We start from the raw sequence: 18,535 nt of genomic DNA, 5'->3' as shown, positions 1-18,535 counted from the left end.
GACAAATCTTCTTGAAAGAAAGGACTATCTTATATCAGATGGAGGCAGAATGACAAAGAAAAGTGGGTTTCCTCATTTGGGGGGATCCAATGAGAGTATTTGTAAAGCTCTTAGAACAGTAACTGGCACATGGTAGGTGTTTAATACATGTTCATTTCTTTCCTTCTTTCTTTGTTTCTCCATTCCTTAATTTGGCACTTAATGAATGCCTACTGACTTGGTGACATTGGTCAGGTTATTAATAAGTATGAAAATATGAGTATATTGTAGTGAAAACACCCTGAATTTGGAGAACTAGGTTGAACTAACACTAGTTATGTGAATTTAAGCAATTAGAACAAATCACAGAATTTAAGAATTGGAAGAAATTTAGCAATAATCTAGTTGAAAAAGTATGTGTGTGTGTATGTGTGTGTGTGTGTGTGTGTGTGTGTGTGTGTGTGTGTATACATATGACATTTCTGGTAAGTGGTCAGTTATCTCCTTTTGAAAGATCTACAAAAATGGAAACCCACCACCCTTTAAATTAACCCATTCCACCTTTAGACAGCTCTTGTTGTTAAGGAACTTTTTCTGACATGAAACCTAAATTTGTATCTCAGCAACTTTAACCAATTGCTTTGGGTTCATTTAATCTCTATGAGGCTGTTTCCATCTTAAAAATGAAAATGATAATATTATCACTATCTGCCTGACAAAATTGTTGTGAAAACCAAAAATCATGCTATAGAGAAAGAGCCTTGTAATCATAAAGTGATATGAACATTACCTATGATGGTGATAATGATTTCCTTGGGGATATCTACAAATGAATAAAGATTCTGGTCTTGATGTTCCTGAGAAAGTGGAGTTGGGAGACTCTGAAATGTGGTTAGATCTGTCATTGAGAAGGAGACAAAATAGACTCTTGTTCCCGGGTCACTGTAGTGAGTAATGAAAAAGTTAAGTCAGAAAGGGTGAGACAGAACCAGTTCCTGTTTACCTATGTCTCCAGGAACTTAAAGCTGTAAAAAACTTTGTTATGTTTTGTTTATTTCCTCCCAAACTGTGGGTCTTCCTACTCTATGTTTGTGTTGTTGTTGTTGTTGTTGTTTTAATTTAGTAGTTAGCTGTTGGGAAGGGCTCACTAGACTGTCACACCTTCACAGACAGAAGGATCAGCTAAGGTACTAGTGACCTGTGCGCCCCATTGCAATTGGCTGGGTTTCTAACATTCCTGATGACTTGCTCATAAGTTTGCCATCTTGTGGGTTTGTGACTGATGAAAAGGGTCCTTGTTCTGACTCCTCCTGAGCTGCTGTGTTCTGAAATGGATTCTTGTGTGGTCCACTGATGACTTTCTAAAATGTAAGCTAAAGGCCAGAAATGAATCAATGAGCCCTTGCCTCCTCTGAAACTCTTGTCAGCTTCCATTGAATTTCGGCTATTTCACCCTCCAGTTCTAGCAGCTTCTCTTGGATTTCGCCTCTTCTACTACTAAACTCTGCAGGATGACCTTGGAACCTCTGCCTCTATAGCACTTTTCATAACTCCACCCACTCAATCAACAAGATTATGAACAGGAAGTCAGAATATCCCAAGGTGACTGTTTTGCTCTGAGGAAAGAAATAGAACATAAAATTACCTAGCTGTGTGACCTTGGACAAGTCCTTTAACCCCATTGCTTTGTACAAAAAGAGCAAAAACAAAACAAAAAAAAAAAGAAATAAGGCCTAGCTCTAATGTGACACACACACACACACACACACACACACACACACACACACACACACACAGATTCTCAGAGAACTTTTATTGGAGCTTCAGATGTAAAGAAGGCTAAAAACAAATAACTCCAGTCAGGATACTAGGTAGATATTCTTGGGCTCAGTCCATAGCCCAGTCCCGGCTATTCCCTCCTTCTTAATCCCTTCTCAACACTCATGAACTACATGTTTGAACAAAGCTTGTGGTAAAAGTGGACTCTGATCATGACCAACAAAAGTCTAAGAGTTGTCCCACAAGGGTAAGCATCTGTTTATCTTCCCTAACCAAAAAACTAGTCTCATTAATGGTTCTCTTTTCTCCCCAGTAATCCTATTCTTTGCTTTCAAGGGAGGAGTAATCAAGGGATTATAAAGGTGTAGAAAACACATGAACCCCATTGTGCCCGTCTTCTGTCTACTTGGTGTTGGTGTTCTTGACCCCCTAGTATTTTGTCCTCCTACTGGCTATAACATAAAATGTCTGCATGCCTTAGAGTCATAGGAATTTTGGAGGGAGACAAGGGTGAATGGACTTGAGGAATGTGTGCCAAAGGCAGACTTTGTCATAGGCTCAATTCCTAAGGATTTAAGTGAATTAAGTGGTGATTGAGGTTAGAGGGAGAATGTGGGATAAGATTCTTAAGTCTTGTACTAGAGACTCCAGAAAAGAAACAGAGTCCTCTCACCATAGAACTGACCAAAGATCATGATGCAGAGTAGTAAGGGGAAGCACCAGAACCTCAGGTTCAAATCACTCCCCTAGCTGCATTATCTGTGTCATAGTATATAGAAAGAAAAATGAACTTGGAATGAGGAAGATATGGATATGCATCTCACCTCAGGCATCTCACTAAATGGAATACCTTGGAAAATCTCTCTGAGCTTTGATTTTCCACTCTGGAAATGGGAGGGGGTGGGGGTATAATAAATATCACCTTTCTCATCGGGTATTTGTGAAGATTAAATGAGATGGTTTCTTGGTTCTTTGCCTTCATTATTGAAGAACACCAAAATGAAATCACTCTGTTTGAGACAAATTACACTTCGTCCGACTGAGGCTGATCAGACCAATATGATCTCTGAATGCTCTACCACAGGTCAGGCACAAATCATGTGAACACCTGGGGTGTTTGCTCTAAATTTACAAATGTCACATTTCCTTTGAACTGCTTCAATTCTGCCCTTCTCATGGAGCACAGTGCCCTCTCTGATGAGGGCATGCCATGCTGGGCAGTCCTGTACCAGTGTCTCCCATGCTGCACAATCAGTTCTAAAGTTCTTAAGAGAGACCTTAAGAGAGACCCCCTGTGAGCACTTACAAGGGTACATTTGGCATTCTAACAATGTGATTAGCCAATAGTAGTTGTGATCTTTGTCATAATGTTTGAACGTCTGGCAATTTACCTCCAAAAAGGATCTCAGAGTCTGGTATCTTCTTCTGCCAGATGATCTTCAGAATCTTGCTAAGACAACTTAAATGGAAACAGTTCAGTTTGGTGAAGCACTTTTGAAAACCTTAAAATGATATGTAAATGTCAACTAATATCGTTTTATGTAACAATGGCCTACAACCAGAAGGTATGAATGAGGCAGGAGCACCAAAGCCCTAACTACTAGTCATCCTTCTGCAGTCCAGGCAGCAGTGGAAAATGATTTGGCAGCTTTTATAATGTACTCGCTAAATAAGAGAACCTTTTTGACTATTTTTGTGTCGACAATTATACCAAAGAATGGGTAGAGTAAAGTTCCTCCCTTTAGGCTAATAGGGCTGTGACTAGATGAGGTCACTGCCTCTCTCACCTATCTCCCCATCTGTTTTGGTATTTATGTATGGCACGTATCACAGGGGTATCTAGCCTAGCTATTAAATTCTTTATAATACCCGGGAACCAATTTGTGGCAGCCAGCAATTAGCTTCTTTCATGTTTAAAATTTTTCTCCCTTTGAAGTTTAATAGGCAGTTATTAAGATGTAGCTTTCATTGCCTTCAGGTCCTCAGGCTGCCTGTGACCCAAGTCTGAAGGTAGAAAGTGCTGTGGGAAAGGTGAGAAGGTAAAATAGACTGGATTCTCTTGATACAACTCCCTAGTCTGTTGCCTTAAAATTTTCTCTCTTTGCCAAGAAGTCCAGGATGGGAGGGCCAGGATTAGGTGCTTGATGATGCTATTCAAGGCCCTTAAAGTAGAGACAGAAGAGAACTCTACGATGGGAGTTAGAGGAAGTCTCTGTCTGACACTGATAAAATTTTCCCATAGAAGATATGAAAGTCCTATTTGCTTGCTTTTGTTTTAGAATTATTGGGGCTTCATTATTAAAGTGGGAAGCAATAAGATGTATATCCCTTCATCTCTTTCTTAGTTTCAAGTTCAGACCATGAGAAAGCCCTAAAGATTATTTATACCCCTTGAAGTTGATCTTTAAAATGACTGGTTTTAAATGACTTGACAATGCAGAGTTTATAAGAAAGATATGGGAATTTCTCTATTACTAAAATAAGGAAATTAGAATTGACCCAAAAATATAAGACGTAACTATGATAATGATTCAGATGACATTATGGCAGCTGAATTCATGTTATGCTTTTCAGATGAGCAAGAAAGACTCAAAAGAAAAAATGACAATTGTTGGGGACTTGTTGGTAAAATAAATTCATTAATTCACTGTTGTTGGAAGTATGAAGTGATCCAGCCATTCTGTAATGTAATTTGGAATGATTCCCTCCCTGAAAGCTATTGAATCATGTGTGGATTTGCCATTTACTGATTTATACTCTAAAAGGAACAAAGAAGGAGTGAAATGAACCATACATACAAAGATATCTATAGCAACTTCTTTTGCCATTTTTGAATGACAAAATTACTGTGTTTAAGTGTTAATGTAATTCCTATCTCAAAGCTCCAAACCTTTGTAGTAACAAAGACCTGGGAACTCAGGTGGTGCTCATCAACCCCATTTAGAAAATTCAGTCATCAATTAGGGAATTACTGAACAAATTATGTTACATGAATATAATTGAATATTGTAGGGCAATGTTACATGAATAATTTGTTACATGAATATAATTGAATATTGTAGAGCCCAAAGAAATGATGAAAAGGGGTGATTATATAGGAACTAGGAAAGATTTGTATAAACTGATGCAAAGTGAACAGAATGAGGAGAATCAGCAACATTGTAAAGACAACTTGGAAAGACTTAAGAACTCTCATCAATGTAATGACAAATTATTACTCCAGGGGAGCAATATGAAGCTCCCAACAGAGAGATGATGGTCCCAAGGTGTTGTTTGTCCTTCATTCTTGAAGAAGGCCATGACCTCAGGGAGATAATGATATGACTAAGTGAATTGGATTTATGTGAGGGGAAAGAGCGGCTGTGCAGGGTCATCAGACTCACTTTCTCCTCCAGAGTCATCTGGGTCCCATGGATAGCCCTGGATGCAGTGGGAGACCTTGGCCTTTTTATAGCTAAGCTTTTTCCTAGGTCACAATTGTTTGAGGGAAGACTTTAGGGATTAAGAATAGATAAAAGGTCAAGAATTACCACTTTTATTTCCAAAAAAAAGCATTTACCTGGCCCCAAGGTACAGAATGAGACACACATTTTTGGACAATGGCAAATGTGTGGATTTGTTTTATTTGACTGTATTTAATTGTTAATGTAACTTCTGTTTCAAAGTCCCATACCCATCCCACCTGATATTTGCAAGGGATTATAATATTTCCACTTAGGGGAGGAATGTTACCCCCATCCCAAAGTTCATTAGTATGGTGGAGATAAATATGCTTTGCCCTGTGTGAGGGGATAAGTGGAACTGGTGAGAAACAAGAGAGCTTCAGTTCTCAGCCAACCCCCTCTAGTATTCTTCAGGACTTCTTTGGGAGTCTTATCAACCTTCAAGTCTTCTTCAAGACTCTTCCTGTACCAAATTACTATAAGTGTTTTTGATTTCCAGTTTCAAGAGTGATTTTGGAAGAGGATGACTCCCACTTCTGGTTGCTGAAGGAAAAGATTGGGAATACATGAGAGGAGTTGTCAGTCTTCATCATATCCTTATTCTCAGCTGACAGCAATAGAGACTTCGGGAGTTCACTCCTGAGAGCCAAGCAAGACATTCTTGATTGACCTGAGTTACTTCTTTCCCAATAGGAGAGCTCCTTCACTCTGTATTACCAGGTATATACTTTCCTGTGTATAACTTCTCTGATTTCTTTTTTTGGTAAATGATAATTGCTTGGTATGTTCATCTGAAATTGGTGTTTGGTGGGAAAGGGGTCAAGTCTTTGGTGGCAAAACTGAGGTCCAGAGGTGTGTAGTGATTTGTCTAGGGTCAGAGAGCAAATTAGTCAGCATTAGAATTTGCATTATCACACTTGCAAGTGACTGTTTTTTGCCCTATGCTACATGGTATTTCAGTACTTTTCCTCTGGCAAGCAGATAGAAACCAAAACTGTGTCCCCAAATCAATCCTAAGACCCCTGGAAGATGAATAAAAAGGACAAGCAGTAGCCTTTTTTTTTCCCCCTTCCATTTAGCTCTTGGCAGCATAAGGAGAGCAGAAGTAATGGTTGGGGTATATGAATTTAGAAAAAGATCAGGATTTGTTTATGGCTTTCACCATCACTTTTGTTTCTTTCTTTGTTCCTTCTTTCCTTCCTTCCTTCCTTCCTTCCTTCCTTCCTTCCCTTCCTTCCTTTCTTTTTTTTTTTTGGTGGAATGGGGCCATGGGAAAGGAAGCCCTTCTTGAATTGCCTCTGGGAATCTAGACAGGATGGCATAATAGATAAGACAGTATTCTTGAAACCAAGAAGACCTGGGTTCTAATATTACTCTTGTATCTACTAGCTGTATGTCCTTGGGTAAATCACTTCATTTCTTTGCCTCCAAATCTTCATCTGTAAAATTAAAAGTGTAGATTCAATAACTCTAAAACTCCCTTCCAGCTCTAAATACAGGATGTATCTTATAAAATATATTCCTGCTAATAATAGGACATTTTCAGATATCATTTAGTGTATTGGGAAGAACAGCAAATCTGGAGTTAGTAAACTTTAAGTTTGATTACTGGGTTCACTACTGGCAAATGAAAAGATTATTAATGGTTCTGAAACTCAGGTTCCTTCTTATGTATTAGGAATAATGCTTTCTTCTTTTCAGGGTTACTGATCAAAAATTCCAACAATTATAGTCTCCCCAAAATGCAATGAAAAATCTGAAGAGCTGGTGGTTTTCCTCTTCCTTGGAGGTGTTCAGTCAGAGTTGAGATGATTCCTTGTCAGGTATGGAAAAGTATATATAAAAACATATATTTGCTTGCATATATGCATATAAGCTCTCAAATGTGTATATATGCATATTTGTAGGTATATATATATATACATAGATGTGCATACACCTATCCCTTTCATGTTCAGAATGGATCAGATGTCTGCTAAAATTTTATGCAACTCACAAATGTTGTACTTCTGTGACACTTTGGATCAAATGAGATGATAATTTGGAAAATGATTCAGCAATTAGCATGTGAATGTCAGTTACTGTTAAATCCAATCCGAACCACTTAATGAGGTTTAGAAACCATTTAGTTCGCCTAATTAATATTTCAGGTGGCAAAACTGAGGTCCAGAGATGTGTAGTGGCTTGTCTAGGATCACAGAGCAAATTAGTCAGGATTAGAATTTGTACTGTCACACTTGCAAGTGACTGTTTTTTGCCCTGTGCTACATAGTATCTCAGTACTCTGGCAAGCAGATAGAAACCAAAACTGTGTTCCCAAATCAGTCCTAAAATACACACAGGTTATCTATTATAGGTAGGTTTAGAAGTAAGCTTTTCTGTTTTAGTCAACAAGTCATACTTACGACTCTCACAGACATTCTCTAATCCAGACACTTGAGTCCAGTCCATTCCTTGACCTGTTCTTTCTCTGTCTGGCTTTCAAAATCTCTTTGTCCTCTACTTCATGATATAATGATGCTATACTCTTATCCAACTGAAGTATCCCTTAAATCCTGGTCATCTGAGGAAACAGATTTTTTTCATAGGCTCTTTATGGTCTATCACTGATCTGGCCAAACTACAGGAATTTCTATGACTCTCCATAGCTCAGATGTACTTTTGTCTTCCATTTCTCTGGAAATCTTTTAATTCATAAACAAACAGGTAGGCTATACAGGGAAGCTAGGTGGCACAGTAGATAGAGTGCTGGTCAAGAAGTCAAGAAAACCTGAATTTGAATCTTGCCTTAGATACCAGCTGTCTGATCCTGGACAAATCACTTAACCTCATTCAGCCTGTTTCCTCAACTATATTTAGGGAATACTATTTTTCTTTTAAACATGTAGATTTCATATATACATATATATATATGTGTGTGTGTGTGTGTGTATGATATACATATATGTATTTATGTATATATGACTACTATGTATGTGTTAATCTATATCAGTTTGTCTAAATGTGTTTCTCAGGGAGGCAAGAATAGATATCTCTAGCATCTCCTACCACATCTTTCTTCAGAGGAGACTGATTCCTACCAGGAGGAGAAGAGAAGCAGAAGGGTTGGGATTAGAGGCTAGTCACTCTACTCTCCTTGGAGAGAGAGGGTACTGGGCGAATATTATATATATATAAACATGTATATATGTTTATATACATATATATAAACATATTTGCTTCCTTTAATATCATAAGAGTAGGAGAGACAATATTTAGGCTCAAATTAAACTTCTGATCACTATTCTTTAATGGGGAGGGAAGACTTAGGTTCTATATCCAGAGATTGAACCACTGCCCACCAGATGCCAGTTATACAATAAAGACAAAAAACAAAAATTAAAGAAACTCATTTATCCAATTCAATAGCAAAACAGAATTGAGAAAAGGGATACATATAAGCATATATACTTAACAATTGAATACATATTGAATGAGCTCTCCTTTTGGGAAACTCAAGAAAGTTTCAGATTTCATCTAAGGGGAGATTCCTCCAGTCTGTACTGTAGCAAGTTAGGTATTGGACATAATAGAGATGTCTGCTTCTCTACATGTTAGTGGCTTCCCAGTGCCTTTCTCTCCCTTCAGTGCTCTGAATAAAGGTTGAATCACACATTTTTCTCGCATTTAGAAGCCAAAAAAGCCTTTCTTTTCCCTCACTTTTGTCAATTCTACCTGCTTTTCATGTAGTCATTAATCTCCACAAATGAGAAGAGAGACACACAAAAATGATCTTTGAGTGAAATGTAACATCTACAATGGGAATAAATAGCACTTACCTCCCAAGGTTGTTATGAAAATCAAATGAGATGACATGTGGACAGCATTTTGCAAACCTTAAAGTATTATGTAAAGAGTACTATTATTATCAGTATTGTTGTAGTTGCTGTTGCTGTTACTAATGCTATAATTCTCAACTTTATTTTTAGTTTTTCTTTTTCATACTGAGATGGTTCCTTTTGATTCTTTATTCTCTTGGACCTTTGAACCCTGTAGTGATTCTTTAGTGAACACTTGCTGCCAATTGGTTGCCTGGCTCATGCTCCTTTTGATTTCTCAGATTAGAAATTCATTTAAATATATACAACAAATAGAAGGAATATTGTATTCATTTCACAGAAACACATTTTATAAGTGATAAGATAGGATGCAACAAAAGAAGGCCATCAAGGTCTGAGACTATATCATATGAGAATTCTGACAGAACCAGGAATGTTTAACCTAGAGTAGAGTAGATTTTGTAGAAAAGATGATCTCCATCTTTGAGTACTGAAAAAGCTATCGAATATCATGTTTTGTGGTGAATAGAATTACGAGGAATGAGTAGAAATTTCAGAGCAGCAGATTTTGACTCAATAGAAGAAAAAATTTAACCATCAGAGATGTCAAAAGGAGGTTAGAGGTTCCTATTCACAGAAGGTCTTCAGGGGAGTTAGGATCAAATAGTACAGTAGATAATAATTACAGTAATGATGATGATGATGATGATGATGATAACATTAAGTTTTGCAAAGTACTTGACAAAAATTTTTTTGTTTTAACTTCAAAACAACTTTGGGAGGTAGATACTATTCTTATCCTCATCTTACAGATGAAGCAGACAGAAGTTAAGTGACTTGCCAGGATCATATACCTACTAAGCTATGTTCTTCTGATTCTGCTCAGATAGATTTGAATTCAGGTCTTCTTGACTTCAAGTCCATATTCTATTCTGTGCCACTTAGCTCCCTCTATCTAGAGGGAATATCTGGAACTGGATGGATTAGCAGACCTCAGAGGTCTCATTAAATTCAAAGTTCCTGTGCTTCTGTGATCTCCTACATCTGCAATCAGTTGTAACATCAGGACTTTGCCAGCAATGCCCACATCAAGAAATATTCATTGCTTTTGTGATGCCACCCCTCTTCTATTTATTTATGTTACTCTACCAGTCAGGAGAAGGTTTCCCATAGAACAGAGAAATTCTACTAAATTACATTTAGTAATTATGATAACTTTAAATGCTCAAGTAACCAATAAGCATGGAATAGTAAATTCTCTGTGTTCAATTATAGCCTAGACTAAGTTATTCAATAATGTATTGAGTCATACGAATTCTGATTTCTTTTGGTATCATGAAAAAAAGTAGTGATTTAGAGATGGGTGCTTGAGGACACAAAGATAGATATACATTTTCTCTGCCCTCAAGAAGCCTACATTTTGTTGGCAAGATAACATACATACATATATATATATATATATATATATGTATGTATATACATGTACAAAATAAACAATGTTTTCCAAAGTTTTTCCCTTAGATGAACTTATCTCCCCACCCCATGATCCAGGAGTGGGTTGCTCTTGGACTAGAGGATGTAACTTATAGGGTAAAATTAGTAGGAAGGGACATGTCTGGTGCTACAAGGTCATGAAAGAAGAAACCTGCTTTTAAGTAGCTTTAATATTTCCTCCTAAAGTCTAAAAAAAACTTGTGTGAGCTGATGCTAAATGAAGTGAGCAGAATCAGAAAAACATTATGCAAATTAACAATAACATTGTATGGTGAGCAACTATGATGGACTTGCTCTCAGTAGTGTAATAATCAAAGACAATTCTAAGGAACATGAGATGGAAGAAACCATACACACCCAGAGAAGGAACTGTGGAGTCTGAATGCAGACAAATCTTACTACTTTAAATTTAAAAAAAAATTCCCTCTCATGGTTTTTTCTCTTTTTGATTTGATTTTTCCTTCATAACATGATTAATATGGATATTTGTTATAATGTGGTTATATTTGTATAACCTGTATTAGATTACCACAATTATTGATCTTGCTGAATTTAATTAAAATCAATTTAATTAATTTAATTTTGGTTCAGGGAATACCAAAAAAACCCCCCAAAAAACAAAAGACAATGACTCCCCACAAGGATCTTGCAATCTAATGGGGTAGACAACAAGCAAACAAACATTTGCAAAGCAAGCTTTCTACAGGTTAAACAGAAAATAAATAGAAGGAGGAAAGCAGTGGAGTTATGAGGGGTTAGAGAAGACTTCTTGTAGTAGGTAGTATTTTAGATGGAACTTAAAGGAAGCCAGGGAGGTCAGTAGCTTAAGAGAACATTCTCAGTTCTGAGGCAGACAGAAAATGCCTGGAAAAAAAGATGGAGTCTTCTGTTCATAGAACAGTCAAGAGACCAGTGTTACTGATTAAAGTCTGTTGAACCATATTTACTAAGTGTCTAATATGTGCAGACAAGGTGCTAGCTGTTGAGGATTTTAAAAAAAAGGCAAAAGACAGTCCCAGCCTTCAAGGAGTTCACTATCTAATGGGAGAAGGCAATACATAAAAATAGGTGGCTACCTGCACCACCCCTTAAATACAGGATATCCAGTATCTCTCCATATATACACTTTCTACAATCAAAGGAGATTTGAGCTTCAAAGTTGATAAGAACTTGCAGGAAGATGAGTTTCTGGAGACAATGAAATGATAAAATCCAGAGAAGCAGGCAGATAGGAAATGAAGAGATGACTGCTCTGGGCTCCCTTCTTAAATCAACCATCTGGGAGGAGGTCTCTGATATCCATCATCTATTCTCTCCAAGGGATGGAATGGTTTAAGGACACTGAGTTTCTTAATATGGAGTATTTACTCACAAGAAATTTGAGACTCCTGCTAAAAATAAAGTAATGAAATGCATCTAATCAGTACAAAAAATGTCTTCATCCCTTAGAAGGAATTCTTTTTTTTTCCTCAGCTACATGCAAAGATAGTTTTAAACAATCATGTTTTGAAAGGTTTGGATGTTCACATTTTCTCCTTTTCCTCCTTTTTCTAACAGAAAACAATCTAATATAGGATATACATGTATCTCTCTCTCTCTCTCTCTCTCTCTCTCTCTCTCTCTATATATATATATATATATATATATATATATATTAGGTTATAAGATTTTATATATAAGTTATGATATTGTCTTGGAGTGGGGAAATAAGAATTACTGCAACAAGGATCTATACTAAGAGATATGGAAAGATCTCAAGTAAATCTCAAAAAAAAAATCACCTCTCCTGTCTTCTTCCTCACTCTTTAGCTCTTTGCTCCACAGTCTCCACATATAATTAAAATTAATCTCTTAAATGTTGCCAGTGGAGCTCTTCATTGGTAAACCAAATGGCCTTTCTCAATCATCATTATTCTTGAGCTCTCTATAGTTTTTGAAACTGATTATTACTAACTTTTCTTTCATATTTCTCTTCCCTGAATTTACATGATGATGCTCTTTAACCTTTTTCCCAGCTTTTCCCTTACCTGTCTGAGATATTTCTCATTATTCTCTCCTGGATTATCATTCATCCACATCCTACTGCCTAACCAAGGAGCCAGTATTCCTTGAGACTTCCATAGGCCTTTTTTTTCTCTCTACTTTCTCTTTTGGTGATCATAATAATTGCCATGCTTTAAGTTATATTTTATCATATCTACATCCAGGCTTAGTTTCTTTCCTGAATTCTGTTCAGGCATTAACAAGTGCCTATTAAATAAATCAGTCAAACATTTATCAAGACTCTAATATGAACCAAGCACTGTGCTAAATTCTGGGAATACCAAAAAAAAAAAAGACAAAAGACAATGACTCCCCACAAGCAACTTGCAATCTAATTGGGTAGACAACAAGCAAACAAATATATGCAAAGCAAACTTTCTACAGGTTAAACAGAAAATAAATAAATAGAAGAAGGAAAGCATTGGAGTTAAGAGGTATTAGGAAAGACTTCCTGTAACAGGTAGGATTTTAGATGGAACTTAAAGGAATCTGGGAGGTCAGTAGCTTAAGAGAACATTCTCAGCTTGGGGGACTGGCAAAGAAAATGCCTGGAGACAGAGATGGAGTCTTTTATTCATAGAACAGCCTAGAGACCAGTATTACTGACTGAAGAGTGTTGGGGAGTAAGATGTGAGAAGAAAGGTGGGAGTAGGATAGGTTTTGAAGGATTTTTAACTATTAACATGCCATTGGTTGTCTATTAGTTGTCTTGAATTTAACATGTCCGCATCAGAATTCATTTTCTTCCTATACAAACTTCACTCTTTTTAACTTTCTATTTCTTTCAAATGCACTTTGCAAACTTGAACTCTTCCTTGATTGTAGCTCCACTTTATCTTTGCACATTCAAACAGTTTTCAAGTCTTGTCATTTCTAACTCTAAAATTTTGCTGGCATCCTTCCCCCCTTCTCTCCACTTATATGGTCAATAGCTGCCTGATTAGTTTCCTTGCCTCCAATATTTATTCTTTCCATTCTATCTTCTACATAGCTATCAAATTGGTGTTGTATCCTCTGCTCCAGAAGCTTCAATGATCCCTTTTGTCTCTAGAATAAGACACAGATTCCTTTATTTGGCATTTAAAAAACCTCTAACCAAGACATCCAAAATAGTTTCACATAACCCCCCCCTTAAAACATTCCTTATGCTAATCAAATCTCCTTATGTGCTTGTTCCCCATATATATCATACAAAGCTCCAAGAATCCTTTTCCCAACTGCTACCCTCAGAGATAAGGATTTGCATAAGATGTAGCAATATCTCCCTCTCAGCGAAGATGTTCTTGAACAGTATGAGGGTGGGGGAATGTTGATTATTTTATACCATCAGCTCAAGCTATGCTTCCCATCCTCAGGATTATCAGTCGAGAATCATTTTTGTCAGGCAGTCTTTAATAGTATTTAGAAAGTCTTAGAGTCGCAAAGAATAGCACAAAACAACCTTTGAAAACATCTATCACACATTAAAAGTACAAGATGATGAGTGAAGGGAGCAAAACCAGGAGAACAATATACACATTAACAGCAACACTGTGTGATCATAAACAATGATAGATTTAATTCTTAATAGTTTAGTAATTGAGAACAATCCTCAGAGACCTGCTGCTATAGACAATACCATCCACATCTAAATGAAAAAAACTATGGAGTTTGAATGCAGAGCAAAGCACACTATCTTCACTTTTTGAAACTTCTTTTATGTTTTTTCTTTCTTTCTCATGTTTTTTCCCCTTAGTTCTAATTCCTCTTTTATAACATGAATATGGAATGTTAAATACAATTGTATATGCACAACTTAAGATTGTTCACTGCCATGGAGAGGGAGGAGGTAAGGGAGAGTGGTAGAAAAATGCAGAGGTCATAAACTTACAAATGGATAAATCTTGAAAAGTATCTTTGCATGTAATTGGGAGAAAAATAATAAAGAAAAAATATATTCAGAGTTTTGAGAAAAGCAACCTTGAGTTTAAGGATCACATGTGGCAAAGGGATGATTCATGGATAGATCCTGGCTACTGGATTGTCCTTTCCTCCCACTGACTGATACAGTGATCTTAGTTCCTAGATATGGGGGAAGTTTTTGTTGTTGGTGTTGTTGTTATTGGGCTCCTCAAAGAACAGTGACTCTATGTCTATACTTCCAATTTGGATGCTGTCAGCAGCTGACCAAGAGACCCTGGTGGGACCCTGATGGGAAGAAAGGAGTCTAAAATCCTCTGAGCCTTCAAAGCCCTAAAAGCTCTCCTCTAAGAAAAGAGTGGAAAAGATTATTGGTCAAGGCTGAAGCAAACTTCTCTTTCTCCTTCACCCTGTTGTTCCTCAGGGATTTTACTGGAAAGTCATGTTGCTCCAACTTTCCAATTGACTCCAGATCTCATGTGTTTGTTTATTTATAGAAAAGAGATTTTTGTGCAGCCTTTGTAGGGTGCTCCACTTCCAAGAACTTTGGTACATACTGTAAAGCCTATGATTGATTAATTGAAATGCATACTTACCTAGTTAAGGTATCAAGGTTAAAATGGAATGGAGTGGTTTTGATCTCATATTTATACCTGTATGTGCCATTTTACCTCCTACTTCTGTATTTTTCAAATTTTTCTTGCCTGTCCTTTTCTACCATGCTCATAGCACCTTCACCTTCCATTTACTTTGAGTCACCTGTTATCTCCCATATTTCAACATAAACTCCTTGAGGACAGGTAGTGCTTTCTGTTTTGTTTCTGGATCTTCAGAACTAATCACAGTGTCTAGCAAAGATAGTAAGCACTTAATAAATGTTTATTGATTGAAGATTCTCACAGACTATTCTCCATCCCTGGAAAGGATTCTCCATAAATTTTGGGATCTCCTGATTTTCTCCAGTTCTCAATACTTCACTCCCTATCTCTAGTTTCTAAGTAATTTATCTCCATGATGTTATTTCCCCTCAGAAGAATTAAATTCCTTGAGGTCAAAGATTCTTTTTTTATCTTTATATTTCTAGTGCCTAGTATCTAGCAAATGTTTAATAAATACTTTTTGATTGAATAATAACAGCAAGGAACTAGGCATATGATGACTCCTTTTCTTGACCCTAGGTGTGGGAGTTGAAGAAAGGAGGAACTCATGCTGAAGAAGGTGACAGGACTCATCTTCTGGAGAGAGGAAGGTTTTTCATTAGCATCAAAAGATGGATGGGTTTTAAGTTTATATTTGAAAGAACAGAATTGTTCTACTTTCAGAAGTACCACTAAGGCAATAATCTGGACTGCAGGAACTACTGGCAATAGGTAAACCCTTCCCTTTTCCTAACCTTCCTATCATTTTCAAATTAAACACCATCTACCTAGTCATCCAAGCTCACAATTTTGGAATTCTCCTTAATTCTCATTCTCTCATTACCCCCATCCAATCACGTGCCAAATCTTGTTGTTTCTACTATCCCATCATTTTTCAAATAAACTACCCTTCTCTCTTCTAATACTGTTACTCCTCTGGGCAGGTCCTCATCATGCAAGTCCTATTGAAATAATTTTCAATAGGTTGGGGTCCCTTGCCTCAAGTTTCTCTCCATTTCATCTCATCCTCCATTCAACTGTAGACTTGATCTTCCAAAAATGAAGGTCTGACTATCTCTCTCTGTCCCTGTCTCTCTCTCTGTCTGTCTCTCTCTGTCTCTCTGTCTCTCTCTCATACACACCCACACACATACCCCCCCACACACACCCACACAATAAACTCCAGGGGTTCCTTATTACTTTCAGGATCAAATATAAAATCCTGTTTGGCTTTTGAAGCCCTTTAAAACCTGGTTTCCTCTCTTCCTTTTCCAGACCTCTTACACCTTTTTCCCTTCCACATACTCTGCAATTCATAAACATTGGTATTTTTGCTGTTACTGAAACACAACTCTCCATAACACTTCTCCAAATATTTTCATGGGCTGCTCCTGATGCCTGGAACTGTCTTCATCCTCATTTTAGTTTCCTGATTTCCCTTGATGTTTTAAATCGCACCTCAAGTTCTGCCTTCTGCAAAAAGTTTTTCCCAGGAGTGGCTAGGCGGTGCAATGGATAGAGCACCGGCCTTGGAGTCAGGAGTACCTGGATTCAAATCTGACCTCAGACACTCAATAATAATAATAACCTAGCTGTGTGGCCTTGGTCAAGCCACTTAACCCCATTTTCCTTCAAAAAAAAACAACCCTAAAATAAGTTTTTCCCAGCACTCCTTAATCTTTAGTTCCTTTCCTCTAAAATTATTCCCAATTTATCCTGAATATATATTGTTTATACATAGTTGCATATTGTCTCTCCCATTAGACTGAGCATTCCTTGACAGCAGGGATTATTTTGTGTCTTTCTTTTTATCTGCAGCTTAATAAGGTGCTTAACACAAAGCAGGTTCTTGATAAAGACTAACTGACCGACTGACTTGTATATATTTGTTTGCATGCTGTTTCTCTCCTTCAGGGACTCTCTTTTGCTTCTTTTTTTGTATCCCTAGCACATATCAGAGTATTCTGCAACTAGTAGATGCATAATAAATTCTTACTGATTAATTATTATTTACTGATCGATCTATTGACTCAATAGGCAAGTCCATGCAGGCAGGTGGTCAATGGCAGGGAGGTCTATTGAAGAGCAACATGCTATGGTCCAGGCATGGATTTACCTTCAGGGAGCTTTGGCAGTGAGTCCACATTAACAAAGACTAGGAATCGGGCGAAAAGATTTCCAGCCCCCAGGAGTAACTAAGAGGTATAAAACAATACAGCAAGCCAAGAAGAATTGCAGTGTTCATCAAGCTTCCAAGACAGGAACTCAGGTAAAGTGGGACAAGACAGAGACCTAGTTTCTGAAAGGGGACTTTTGAGACAAGAGCTCAGTTACTGGACGCGGATTACAAGGAATGAGAACAAGGCTGAACAGTGGCTGAGCAGTAAGGCCAGGCATCCCAGTTTTTACTCTTTCAGCCTCTGAGCTCAGGGTAGGGCTGAGGTTTAAGAGTTGAGGAATGGAGGCCTTGGGAGTGGAAGGAGGTGGTGAAAGAAATCAAAGGAGGGAGATCATTACCGAGGTGGGGCAGCCTTTGTGTTCTAAAACCAAGCAGGGTGGGGCCCAAAAAACTATTTAGTTCTCATCTGATAAATCTGGGAAGACTTCCTAGAGGAAGTGCAGTCAGTACTGGAGAAGATAGGAGGTACAGTGGATAGAGAACCAGTCCTGCAGCCAGGGTTCAAATCTGACCTCAGACACTTCAAACTTACTTGCAGCGTGACCTTGAGTAAGTCACTTAGACTCTATCTGGCATCCAGGGTTATCTCCAGTCTTTGTGATCCATATCTGGCCTCTGGTCTCATGGTTCTGGAGGAGAAAGTAAAGTTGGTGACTTGGCACAGCATCCCCTCACTCAAATCTAATTCACATGCTTGTCATGGCATCACTTCCCTGATGTCACGTCTTATTCAAGAATGAAGGACAAAGCAGTTGGAAAGGCTAGAGGGAAAGAAGACTTGGCAACCTCTTTGTTTTCATTGCCAAATAGAAGCCAGTAGCTTCCATCAAGTAGCCTAATTCTATCAAGAACAAGAACGTGTGGCGGTTAGGTGATGCAGTGGATAGAGCACTGGCCCTAGAGTCAGGAGTACCTGAGTTCAAATCTGACCTCAGACACTTAATAATTACCTAGCTGTGTGGCCTTGGATAAGCCACTTAACCCCATTACCTTGTTAAATGAATGAATGAACAAGAACATGGAAATTCTCCAGTGTTTCCTGAACTGACTGTGCTAATAAATAAATAGATAGGTAAATAAATACTATATAATAATTATATAGACAGACCAGCAGGGGTTGTGTTTTCTCTCTACTTTTTCTGAACTCCTCCCCACTCCCCAAAATCTTCCTTTACTATCTGGGAGCCAGGCAACTATTTTCCCTATCAACTCTCTAGGCCCTCCCCCCCATACCCCATCCAATACATGCAACACTTCAAAACT

At 37.7% G+C, this 18,535-nt stretch overlaps 1 long non-coding RNA gene across 1 annotated transcript in view; it reads left to right on the top strand.

The window, feature by feature from the left end:
* LOC141487782 (uncharacterized) overlaps positions 1-15,824 on the top strand; it is a 40,518-nt gene extending 24,694 nt beyond the window's left edge. Inside the window, exons 2-4 of the long non-coding RNA XR_012468514.1 lie at positions 5,701-5,921; positions 6,903-7,024; positions 15,634-15,824. This is a non-coding gene — a long non-coding RNA (uncharacterized LOC141487782). The remainder of the gene's footprint in view (positions 1-5,700; positions 5,922-6,902; positions 7,025-15,633) is intronic.
* Positions 15,825-18,535: the final 2,711 nt, after the last annotated feature.

Source organism: Macrotis lagotis, chromosome 1, assembly GCF_037893015.1.
Source record: "Macrotis lagotis isolate mMagLag1 chromosome 1, bilby.v1.9.chrom.fasta, whole genome shotgun sequence".
NCBI lineage: Eukaryota > Metazoa > Chordata > Mammalia > Peramelemorphia > Peramelidae > Macrotis > Macrotis lagotis.
Note: the sequence above shows the minus strand (reverse complement) of the source record. Positions and strands in the feature narration are given on the sequence as shown.